The sequence below is a fragment of the Carassius gibelio genome, chromosome B18 (assembly GCF_023724105.1).
Source record: "Carassius gibelio isolate Cgi1373 ecotype wild population from Czech Republic chromosome B18, carGib1.2-hapl.c, whole genome shotgun sequence".
NCBI lineage: Eukaryota > Metazoa > Chordata > Actinopteri > Cypriniformes > Cyprinidae > Carassius > Carassius gibelio.
The window spans coordinates 16,558,843-16,568,842 of NC_068413.1; the positions used below are offsets into that span (position 1 = coordinate 16,558,843).

The following is a 10,000-nucleotide window of genomic DNA, read 5'->3' on the forward strand; positions in this document are numbered from 1 at the left end:
GCTGAGCTATCGAAGGATGGAAAAAGCGTAAGGCACGAAAAGTTTCCAAGAAAATCAGACATCCGTACCTCTCGAGGTTATTGAGAAAAATAGGCTCCATTTTTGTGGTGAATGCGTCAACGGCCATGCAAAGGAAGCAATAACCTGTTTTTTAAGACCTCGTGGCGCAACGGTAGCGCGTCTGACTCCAGATCAGAAGGTTGTGTGTTCAAATCACGTCGGGGTCAAGGCGTCTCTTCTTTACATTAAAAGTATGAAGTCCAACGTCAAGTCTTTTCATAATTATTGAAGCGTGTAAAAAAGAAGCCTCTAATATGACAAACGCTCTTTCCACTCTGTAAGGTGATATATTTGGATCTTGACCCATTGGCTTTTTTAACTGCCAATACGAGGTCTATAGGAAATGTGAAAATATTTGCTCTGAATTTAAAATCACACTCCTTGGAGGCGCAATCGAACCAGCGACCTAAGGATACCCAACAACTCATCTACAGTCTTCCGCTCTACCAGCTGAGCTATCGAAGGATGTAACGCATAAGGCACCAGAAGGTGTCAAGAAATTCAGACATCCGTACCTCTCGAGGTTATTGGGAAAAATAGGCTCATTTTTGTGGTGAATGCGTCAACGACCATGCAAAGGAAGCAATAACCTGTTTTTTAAGACCTCGTGGCGCAATGGTAGCGCGTCTGACTCCAGATCAGAAGGTTGCGTGTTCAAATCACGTCGGGGTCAAGCCATCTCTTCTTTACATTAAAAGTATGAAGTCCAACGTCAATTGTTTTCATAATTATTGGAGCGTGTAAAAAAGAAGCCTCTAATATGACAAACACTCCTTCCACTCTGTAAAGTGATATATTTGGATCTTGACCCATTGGCTTTTTTTAACTGCCAATATGAAGTCTAAAGGAAATGTGAAAATATTTGATCTGAATTTAAAATCACACTCCTTCGAGCCGGAATTGAACCAGCGACCTAAGGATACCCAACAACTCATCTACAGTCCTCCGCTCTACCAGCTGAGCTATCAAAGGATGGAAAAAGCGTAAGGCACGAAAAGTTTCCAAGAAAATCAGACATCCGTACCTCTCGAGGTTATTGAGAACAATAGGCTCCATTTTTGTGGTGAATGCGTCAACGGCCATGCAAAGGAAGCAATAACCTGTTTTTTAAGACCTCGTGGCGCAACGGTAGCACGTCTGAATCCAGATCAGAAGGTTGCGTGTTCAAATCACGTCGGGGTCAAGCCGTCTCTTCTTTACATTAAAAGTATGAAGTCCAACGTCAAGTGTTTTCATAATTATTGAAGCGTGTAAAAAAGAAGCCTCTAATATGACAAACGCTCCTTCTACTCTGTAAGGTGATATATTTGGATCTTGACCCATTGGTTTTTTTAACTGCCAATACGAGGTCTAAAGGAAATGTGAAAATATTTGCTCTGAATTTAAAATCACACTCCTTGGAGCCGCAATCGAACCAGCGACCTAAGGATACCCAACAACTCATCTTCAGTCCTTCGCTCTACCAGCTGAGCTATAGAAGGATGGAAAAATCGTAAGGCACGAAAAGTTTCCAAGAAAATCAGACATCCGTACCTCTTGAGGTTATTGGGAAAATTAGGCTCCTTATTGGGGTGAATGCATCAACGGCCATGCAAAGGAAGCAATAAACAGTTTTTTAAGACCTCGTGGTGCAACGGTAGCGCGTCTGACTCCAGATCAGAAGGTTGCGTGTTCAAATCACGTCGGGGTCAAGCCATCTCTTCTTTACATTAAAAGTATGAAGTCCAACGTCAAGTGTTTTCATCCAGCTTTGTTTTCATAATTATTGAAGCTTGTAAAAAAGAAGCCTCTAATATGACAAACACTCCTTCCACTCTGTAAAGTGATATATTTGGATCTTGACCCATTGGCTTTTTTTAACTGCCAATATGAAGTCTAAAGGAAATGTGAAAATATTTGATCTGAATTTAAAATCACACTCCTTCGAGCCGGAATTGAACCAGCGACCTAAGGATACCCAACAACTCATCTACAGTCCTCCGCTCTACCAGCTGAGCTATCGAAGGATGGAAAAAGCGTAAGGCACGAAAAGTTTCCAAGAAAATCAGACATCCGTACCTCTCGAGGTTATTGAGAACAATAGGCTCCATTTTTGTGGTGAATGCGTCAACGGCCATCCAAAGGAAGCAATAACCTGTTTTTTAAGACCTCGTGGCGCAACGGTAGCGCGTCTGACTCCAGATCAGAAGGTTGCGTGTTCAAATCACGTCGGGGTCAAGCCGTCTCTTCTTTACATTAAAAGTATGAAGTCCAACGTCAAGTGTTTTCATAATTATTGAAGCGTGTAAAAAAGAAGCCTCTAATATGACAAACGCTCCTTCCACTCTGTAAGGTGATATATTTGGATCTTGACCCATTGGTTTTTTTAACTGCCAATACGAGGTCTAAAGGAAATGTGAAAATATTTGCTCTGAATTTAAAATCACACTTCTTGGAGCCGCAATCGAACCAGCGACCTAAGGATACCCAACAACTCATCTACAGTCCTTCGCTCTACCAGCTGAGCTATAGAAGGATGGAAAAATCGTAAGGCACGAAAAGTTTCCAAGAAAATCAGACATCCGTACCTCTTGAGGTTATTGGGAAAAGTAGGCTCCTTATTGGGGTGAATGCATCAACGGCCAGGCAAAGGAAGCAATAACCTGCTTTTTAAGTCCTTGTGACGCAACGGTAGCGCGTCTGACTCCAGATCAGAAGGTTGCGTGTTCAAATCACGTTGGGGTCAAGCCATCTCTTCTTTACATTAAAAGTATGAAGTCCACCGTCAAGTGTTTTCATCCAGCTTTGTTTTCATAATTATTGAAGCTTGTAAAAAAGAAGCCTCTAACATGACAAACACTCCTTCCACTCTGTAAAGTGATATATTTGGATCTTGACCCATTGGCTTTTTTTAACTGCCAATACGAAGTCTAAAGGAAATTCGAAAATATTTGATCTGAATTTAAAATCACACTCCTTCGAGCCGGAATTGAACCAGCGACCTAAGGATACCCAACAACTCATCTACAGTCCTCCGCTCTACCAGCTGAGCTATCGAAGGATGGAAAAAGCGTAAGGCACGAAAAGTTTCCAAGAAAATCAGACATCCGTACCTCTCGAGGTTATTGAGAAAAATAGGCTCCATTTTTGTGGTGAATGCGTCAACGGCCATGCAAAGGAAGCAATAACCTGTTTTTTAAGACCTCGTGGCGCAACGGTAGCGCGTCTGACTCCAGATCAGAAGGTTGTGTGTTCAAATCACGTCGGGGTCAAGCCGTCTCTTCTTTACATTAAAAGTATGAAGTCCAACGTCAAGTCTTTTCATAATTATTGAAGCGTGTAAAAAAGAAGCCTCTAATATGACAAACGCTCTTTCCACTCTGTAAGGTGATATATTTGGATCTTGACCCATTGGCTTTTTTAACTGCCAATACGAGGTCTATAGGAAATGTGAAAATATTTGCTCTGAATTTAAAATCACACTCCTTGGAGGCGCAATCGAACCAGCGACCTAAGGATACCCAACAACTCATCTACAGTCTTCCGCTCTACCAGCTGAGCTATCGAAGGATGTAACGCATAAGGCACCAGAAGGTGTCAAGAAATTCAGACATCCGTACCTCTCGAGGTTATTGGGAAAAATAGGCTCATTTTTGTGGTGAATGCGTCAACGACCATGCAAAGGAAGCAATAACCTGTTTTTTAAGACCTCGTGGCGCAATGGTAGCGCGTCTGACTCCAGATCAGAAGGTTGCGTTTTCAAATCACGTCGGGGTCAAACCATCTCTTCTTTACATTAAAAGTATGAAGTCCAACGTCAAGCGTTTTCATCCAGCTTCGTTTTCATAATTATTGAAGCTGTAAAAAAGAAGCCTCTAATATGACAAACACTACTTCCACTCTGTAAAGTTATATATTTGGATCTTGACCCATTGGCTTTTTTGAACTGCCAATACGAGGTCTATAGGAAATGTGAAAATATTTGCTCTGAATTTAAAATCACACTCCTTCGAGCCGGAATTGAACCAGCGACCTAAGGACACCCAACAACTCATCTACAGTCCTCCGCTCTACCAGCTGAGCTATCGAAGGATGTAACGCACAAGGCACCAGAAGGTGTCAAGAAATTCAGACATACGTACCTCTCGAGGTTATTGGGAAAAATAGGCTCCTTATTGGGGTGAATGCATCAACGGCCATGGAAAGGAAGCAATAACCTGTTTTTTAAGACCTCGTGGCGCAACGGTAGCGCGTCTGACTCCAGATCAGAAGGTTGCGTTTTCAAATCACGTCGGGGACAAGCCATCTCTTCTTTACATTAAAAGTATGAAGTCCAAAGTCAAGCGTTTTCATCATAAGGTGTCAAGAAATTCAGACATCCGTACCTCTCGAGGTTATTGGGAAAAATAGGCTCCTTTATGTGGTGAATGCGTCAACGGCCATGCAAAGGAAGCAATAACCTGTTTTTTAAGACCTCGTGGCGCAACGGTAGCGCGTCTGACTCCAGATCAGAAGGTTGCGTGTTCAAATCACGTCGGGGTCAACCCATCTATTCTTTACATTAAACGTATGAAGTCCAACGTCAAGTGTTTTCATAAATATCGAAGCGTGTAAAAAAGAAGCCTCTAATATGACAAACGCTCTTTCCACTCTGTAAGGTGATATATTTGGATCTTGACTCATTGGCTTTTTTTATCTGCCAATACGAAGTCTAAAGGAAATGTGAAAATATTTGATCTGAATTTAAAATCACACTGCTTCGAGCCGGAATTGAACCAGCGACCTAAGGATACCCAACAACTCATCTACAGTCCTCCGCTCTACCAGCTGAGCTATCGAAGGATGTAACACATAAGGCACCAGAAGGTGTCAAGAAATTCAGACATCCGTACTTCTCGAGGTTATTGGGAAAAATAGGCTCCTTTTTGTGGTGAATGCGTCAACGACCATGCAAAGGAAGCAATAACCTGTTTTTTAAGAACTTGTGACGCAACGGTAGCGCGTCTGACTCCACATCAGAAGGTTGCGTGTTCAAATCACGTTGGGGTCAAGCCATCTCTTCTTTACATTAAAAGAATGAAGTCCAACGTCAAGTGTTTTCATCCAGCTTTGTTTTCATAATTATTGAAGCTTGTAAAAAAGAAGCCTCTAATATGACAAACACTCCTTCCACTCTGTAAAATGATATATTTGGATCTTGACCCATTGGCTTTTTTTAACTGCCAATATGAAGTCTAAAGGAAATGTGAAAATATTTGATCTGAATTTAAAATCAGACTCATTCGAGCCAGAATTGAACCAGCGACGTAAGGATACCCAACAACTCATCTACAGTCCTCCGCTCTACCAGCTGAGCTATCGAAGGATGTAACGCATAAGGCACCAGAAGGTGTCAAGAAATTCAGACATACGTACCTCTCGAGGTTATTGGGAAAAATAGGCTCCTTATTGGGGTGAATGCATCAACGGCCATGGAAAGGAAGCAATAACCTGTTTTTTAAGACCTCGTGGCGCAACGGAAGCGCGTCTGACTCCAGATCAGAAGGTTGCGTTTTCAAATCACGTCGGGGACAAGCCATCTCTTCTTTACATTAAAAGTATGAAGTCCAAAGTCAAGCGTTTTCATAATTATTGAAGCGTGTAAAAAAGAAGCCTCTAATATGACAAACGCTCCTTCCACTCTGTAAGGTGATATATTTGGATCTTGACCCATTGGCTTTTTTAACTGCCAATACGAGGTCTAAAGGAAATGTGAAAATATTTGCTCTGAATTTAAAATCACACTCCTTGGATCCGCAATCGAACCAGCGACCTAAGGATACCCAACAACTCATCTTCAGTCCTTCGCTCTACCAGCTGAGCTATAGAAGGATGGAAAAATCGTAAGGCACGAAAAGTTTCCAAGAAAATCAGACATCCGTACCTCTTGAGGTTATTGGGAAAAGTAGGCTCCTTATTGGGGTGAATGCATCAACGGCCATGCAAAGGAAGCAATAACCTGTTTTTTAAGACCTCGTGGCGCAACGGTAGCGCGTCTGACTCCAGATCAGAAGGTTGCGTGTTCAAATCACGTCGGGGTCAAGCCATCTCTTCTTTACATTAAAAGTATGAAGTCCAACGTCAAGTGTTTTCATCCAGCTTTGTTTTCATAATTATTGAAGCTTGTAAAAAAGAAGCCTCTAATATGACAAACACTCCTTCCACTCTGTAAAGTCATATATTTGGATCTTGACCCATTGGCTTTTTTTAACTGCCAATATGAAGTCTAAAGGAAATGTGAAAATATTTGATCTGAATTTAAAATCACACTCCTTCGAGCCGGAATTGAACCAGCGACCTAAGGATACCCAACAACTCATCTACAGTCCTCCGCTCTACCAGCTGAGCTATCGAAGGATGGAAAAAGCGTAAGGCACGAAAAGTTTCCAAGAAAATCAGACATCCGTACCTCTCGAGGTTATTGAGAACAATAGGCTCCATTTTTGTGGTGAATGCGTCAACGGCCATGCAAAGGAAGCAATAACCTGTTTTTTAAGACCTCGTGGCGCAACAGTAGCGTGTCTGACTCCAGATCAGAAGGTTGCGTGTTCAAATCACGTCGGGGTCAAGCCGTCTCTTCTTTACATTAAAAGTATGAAGTCCAACGTCAAGTTTTTTCATAATTATTGAAGCGTGTAAAAAAGAAGCCTCTAATATGACAAACGCTCCTTCCACTCTGTAAGGTGATATATTTGGATCTTGACCCATTGGTTTTTTTAACTGCCAATACGAGGTCTAAAGGAAATGTGAAAATATTTGCTCTGAATTTAAAATCACACTCCTTGGAGCCGCAATCGAACCAGCGACCTAAGGATACCCAACAACTCATCTTCAGTCCTTCGCTCTACCAGCTGAGCTATAGAAGGATGGAAAAATCGTAAGGCACGAAAAGTTTCCAAGAAAATCAGACATCCGTACCTCTTGAGGTTATTGGGAAAAGTAGGCTCCTTATTGGGGTGAATGCATCAACGGCCAGGCAAAGGAAGCAATAACCTGCTTTTTAAGTCCTTGTGACGCAACGGTAGCGCGTCTGACTCCAGATCAGAAGGTTGCGTGTTCAAATCACGTTGGGGTCAAGCCATCTCTTCTTTACATTAAAAGTATGAAGTCCAACGTCAAGTGTTTTCATCCAGCTTTGTTTTCGTAATTATTGAAGCTTGTAAAAAAGAAGCCTCTAACATGACAAACACTCCTTCCACTCTGTAAAGTGATATATTTGGATCTTGACCCATTGGCTTTTCTTAACTGCCAATACGAAGTCTAAAGGAAATTCGAAAATATTTGATCTGAATTTAAAATCACACTCCTTCGAGCCGGAATTGAACCAGCGACCTAAGGATACCCAACAACTCATCTACAGTCTTCCGCTCTACCAGCTGAGCTATCGAAGGATGGAAAAAGCGTAAGGCACGAAAAGTTTCCAAGAAAATCAGACATCCGTACCTCTCGAGGTTATTGAGAAAAATAGGCTCCATTTTTGTGGTGAATGCGTCAACGGCCATGCAAAGGAAGCAATAACCTGTTTTTTAAGACCTCGTGGCGCAACGGTAGCGCGTCTGACTCCAGATCAGAAGGTTGCATGTTCAAATCACGTCGGGGTCAAGCCGTCTCTTCTTTACATTAAAAGTATGAAGTCCAACATCAAGTGTTTTCATAATTATTGAAGCGTGTAAAAAAGAAGCCTCTAATATGACAAACGCTCTTTCCACTCTGTAAGGTGATATATTTGGATCTTGACCCATTGGCTTTTTTAACTGCCAATACGAGGTCTATAGGAAATGTGAAAATATTTGCTCTGAATTTAAAATCACACTCCTTGGAGGCGCAATCGAACCAGCGACCTAAGGATACCCAACAACTCATCTACAGTCCTCCGCTCTACCAGCTGAGCTATCGAAGGATGTAACGCGTAAGGCACCAGAAGGTGTCAAGAAATTCAGACATCCGTACCTCTCGAGGTTATTGGGAAAAATAGGCTCATTTTTGTGGTGAATGCGTCAACGACCATGCAAAGGAAGCAATAACCTGTTTTTTAAGACCTCGTGGCGCAATGGTAGCGCGTCTGACTCCAGATCAGAAGGTTGCGTGTTCAAATCACGTCGGGGTCAAGCCATCTCTTCTTTACATTAAAAGTATGAAGTCCAACGTCAAGCGTTTTCATCCAGCTTCGTTTTCATAATTATTGAAGCTGTAAAAAAGAAGCCTCTAATATGACAAACACTACTTCCACTCTGTAAAGTTATATATTTGGATCTTGACCCATTGGCTTTTTTGAACAGCCAATACGAAGTCTAAAGGAAATGTGAAAATATTTGATCTGAATTTAAAATCACACTCCTTCGAGCTGGAATTGAACCAGCGACCTAAGGATACCCAACAACTCATCTACAGTCCTTCGCTCTACCAGCTGAGCTATCGAAGGATGGAAAATTGTAAGGCACGAAAAGTTTCCAAGAAAATCAGACATCCGTACCTCTTGAGGTTATTGGGAAAAGTAGGCTCCTTATTGGGGTGAATGCATCAACGGCCATGCAAAGGAAGCAATAACCTGCTTTTTAAGTCCTTGTGACGCAACGGTAGCGCGTCTGACTCCAGATCAGAAGGTTGCGTGTTCAAATCACGTTGGGGTCAAGCCGTCTCTTCTTTACATTAAAAGTATGAAGTCCAACGTCAAGTGTTTTCATCCAGCTTTGTTTTCATAATTATTGAAGCTTGTAAAAAAGAAGCCTCTAATATGACAAACACTCCTTCCACTCTGTAAAGTGATATATTTGGATCTTGACCCATTGGCTTTTTTTAACTGCCAATACAAAGTCTAAAGGAAATGTGAAAATATTTGATCTGAATTCAAAATCACACTCCTTCGAGCCGGAATTGAACCAGCGACCTAAGGATACCCAACAACTCATCTACAGTCCTCCGCTCTACCAGCTGAGCTATCGAAGGATGGAAAAAGCGTAAGGCACGAAAAGTTTCCAAGAAAATCAGACATCCGTACCTCTTGAGGTTATTGGGAAAAGTAGGCTCCTTATTGGGGTGAATGCATCAACGGCCATGCAAAGGAAGCAATAATATGTTTTTTAAGACCTCGTGGCGCAACGGTAGCGCGTCTGACTCCAGATCAGAAGGTTGCGTGTTCAAATCACGTCGGGGTCAAGCCGTCTCTTCTTTACATTAAACGTATGAAGTCCAACGTCAAGTGTTTTCATAATTATTGAAGCGTGTAAAAAAGAAGCCTCTAATATGACAAACGCTCCTTCCACTCTGTAAAGTGATATATTTGGATCTTGACCCATTGGCTTTTTTAACTGCCAATACGAGGTCTAAAGGAAATGTGAAAATATTTGCTCTGAATTTAAAATCACACTACTTGGAGCCGCAATCGAACCAGCGACCTAAGGATACCCAACAACTCATCTTCAGTCCTTCGCTCTACCAGCTGAGCTATAGAAGGATGGAAAAATCGTAAGGCACGAAAAGTTTCCAAGAAAATCAGACATCCGTACCTCTTGAGGTTATTGGGAAAAGTAGGCTCCTTATTGGGGTGAATGCATCAACGGCCATGCAAAGGAAGCAATAACCTGCTTTTTAAGACCTTGTGACGCAACGGTAGCGCGTCTGACTCCAGATCAGAAGGTTGCGTGTTCAAATCACGTTGGGGTCAAGCCATCTCTTCTTTACATTAAAAGAATGAAGTCCAACGTCAAGTGTTTTCATCCAGCTTTGTTTTCATAATTATTGAAGCTTGTAAAAAAGAAGCCTCTAATATGACAAACACTCCTTCCACTCTGTAAAATGATATATTTGGATCTTGACCCATTGGCTGTTTTTAACTGCCAATATGAAGTCTAAAGGAAATGTGAAAATATTTGATCTGAATTTAAAATCAGACTCATTCGAGCCGGAATTGAACCAGCGACGT

General features: G+C 41.8%; 21 non-coding genes across 21 annotated transcripts in view; 15 read left to right on the top strand and 6 right to left on the bottom strand.

The window, feature by feature from the left end:
• trnay-gua (transfer RNA tyrosine (anticodon GUA)) overlaps positions 1-16 on the bottom strand; it is an 87-nt gene extending 71 nt beyond the window's left edge. The window contains exon 1 of the tRNA in view: positions 1-16. This exon is cut by the window's left edge and continues 21 nt beyond it. This is a non-coding gene — a tRNA (tRNA-Tyr).
• A 139-nt stretch (positions 17-155) lies between these two features.
• Positions 156-227, top strand: trnaw-cca (transfer RNA tryptophan (anticodon CCA)). Its single transcript has one exon. It is a non-coding gene; the product is annotated as a tRNA-Trp (tRNA).
• A 434-nt stretch (positions 228-661) lies between these two features.
• trnaw-cca (transfer RNA tryptophan (anticodon CCA)) lies at positions 662-733 on the top strand. The gene has a single exon. It is a non-coding gene; the product is annotated as a tRNA-Trp (tRNA).
• A 438-nt stretch (positions 734-1,171) lies between these two features.
• On the top strand, positions 1,172-1,243 carry trnaw-cca (transfer RNA tryptophan (anticodon CCA)). Its single transcript has one exon. It is a non-coding gene; the product is annotated as a tRNA-Trp (tRNA).
• A 436-nt stretch (positions 1,244-1,679) lies between these two features.
• On the top strand, positions 1,680-1,751 carry trnaw-cca (transfer RNA tryptophan (anticodon CCA)). The gene has a single exon. It is a non-coding gene; the product is annotated as a tRNA-Trp (tRNA).
• A 228-nt stretch (positions 1,752-1,979) lies between these two features.
• Positions 1,980-2,066, bottom strand: trnay-gua (transfer RNA tyrosine (anticodon GUA)). The gene is given in 2 exon segments: positions 1,980-2,015; positions 2,030-2,066. It is a non-coding gene; the product is annotated as a tRNA-Tyr (tRNA).
• A 139-nt stretch (positions 2,067-2,205) lies between these two features.
• Positions 2,206-2,277, top strand: trnaw-cca (transfer RNA tryptophan (anticodon CCA)). The gene has a single exon. It is a non-coding gene; the product is annotated as a tRNA-Trp (tRNA).
• Positions 2,278-3,013: 736 nt separating this feature from the next.
• Positions 3,014-3,100, bottom strand: trnay-gua (transfer RNA tyrosine (anticodon GUA)). Its single transcript is given in 2 exon segments — positions 3,014-3,049; positions 3,064-3,100. It is a non-coding gene; the product is annotated as a tRNA-Tyr (tRNA).
• Positions 3,101-3,239: 139 nt separating this feature from the next.
• On the top strand, positions 3,240-3,311 carry trnaw-cca (transfer RNA tryptophan (anticodon CCA)). The gene has a single exon. It is a non-coding gene; the product is annotated as a tRNA-Trp (tRNA).
• A 434-nt stretch (positions 3,312-3,745) lies between these two features.
• trnaw-cca (transfer RNA tryptophan (anticodon CCA)) lies at positions 3,746-3,817 on the top strand. Its single transcript has one exon. It is a non-coding gene; the product is annotated as a tRNA-Trp (tRNA).
• A 450-nt stretch (positions 3,818-4,267) lies between these two features.
• Positions 4,268-4,339, top strand: trnaw-cca (transfer RNA tryptophan (anticodon CCA)). Its single transcript has one exon. It is a non-coding gene; the product is annotated as a tRNA-Trp (tRNA).
• Positions 4,340-4,510: 171 nt separating this feature from the next.
• Positions 4,511-4,582, top strand: trnaw-cca (transfer RNA tryptophan (anticodon CCA)). The gene has a single exon. It is a non-coding gene; the product is annotated as a tRNA-Trp (tRNA).
• Positions 4,583-6,048: 1,466 nt separating this feature from the next.
• Positions 6,049-6,120, top strand: trnaw-cca (transfer RNA tryptophan (anticodon CCA)). Its single transcript has one exon. It is a non-coding gene; the product is annotated as a tRNA-Trp (tRNA).
• Positions 6,121-6,348: 228 nt separating this feature from the next.
• Positions 6,349-6,435, bottom strand: trnay-gua (transfer RNA tyrosine (anticodon GUA)). Its single transcript is given in 2 exon segments — positions 6,349-6,384; positions 6,399-6,435. It is a non-coding gene; the product is annotated as a tRNA-Tyr (tRNA).
• A 139-nt stretch (positions 6,436-6,574) lies between these two features.
• On the top strand, positions 6,575-6,646 carry trnaw-cca (transfer RNA tryptophan (anticodon CCA)). Its single transcript has one exon. It is a non-coding gene; the product is annotated as a tRNA-Trp (tRNA).
• A 962-nt stretch (positions 6,647-7,608) lies between these two features.
• trnaw-cca (transfer RNA tryptophan (anticodon CCA)) lies at positions 7,609-7,680 on the top strand. The gene has a single exon. It is a non-coding gene; the product is annotated as a tRNA-Trp (tRNA).
• Positions 7,681-8,114: 434 nt separating this feature from the next.
• Positions 8,115-8,186, top strand: trnaw-cca (transfer RNA tryptophan (anticodon CCA)). The gene has a single exon. It is a non-coding gene; the product is annotated as a tRNA-Trp (tRNA).
• Positions 8,187-8,413: 227 nt separating this feature from the next.
• trnay-gua (transfer RNA tyrosine (anticodon GUA)) lies at positions 8,414-8,500 on the bottom strand. Its single transcript is given in 2 exon segments — positions 8,414-8,449; positions 8,464-8,500. It is a non-coding gene; the product is annotated as a tRNA-Tyr (tRNA).
• Positions 8,501-8,937: 437 nt separating this feature from the next.
• Positions 8,938-9,024, bottom strand: trnay-gua (transfer RNA tyrosine (anticodon GUA)). Its single transcript is given in 2 exon segments — positions 8,938-8,973; positions 8,988-9,024. It is a non-coding gene; the product is annotated as a tRNA-Tyr (tRNA).
• Positions 9,025-9,162: 138 nt separating this feature from the next.
• trnaw-cca (transfer RNA tryptophan (anticodon CCA)) lies at positions 9,163-9,234 on the top strand. The gene has a single exon. It is a non-coding gene; the product is annotated as a tRNA-Trp (tRNA).
• Positions 9,235-9,670: 436 nt separating this feature from the next.
• On the top strand, positions 9,671-9,742 carry trnaw-cca (transfer RNA tryptophan (anticodon CCA)). The gene has a single exon. It is a non-coding gene; the product is annotated as a tRNA-Trp (tRNA).
• The last annotated feature ends 258 nt before the right edge of the window (positions 9,743-10,000 follow it).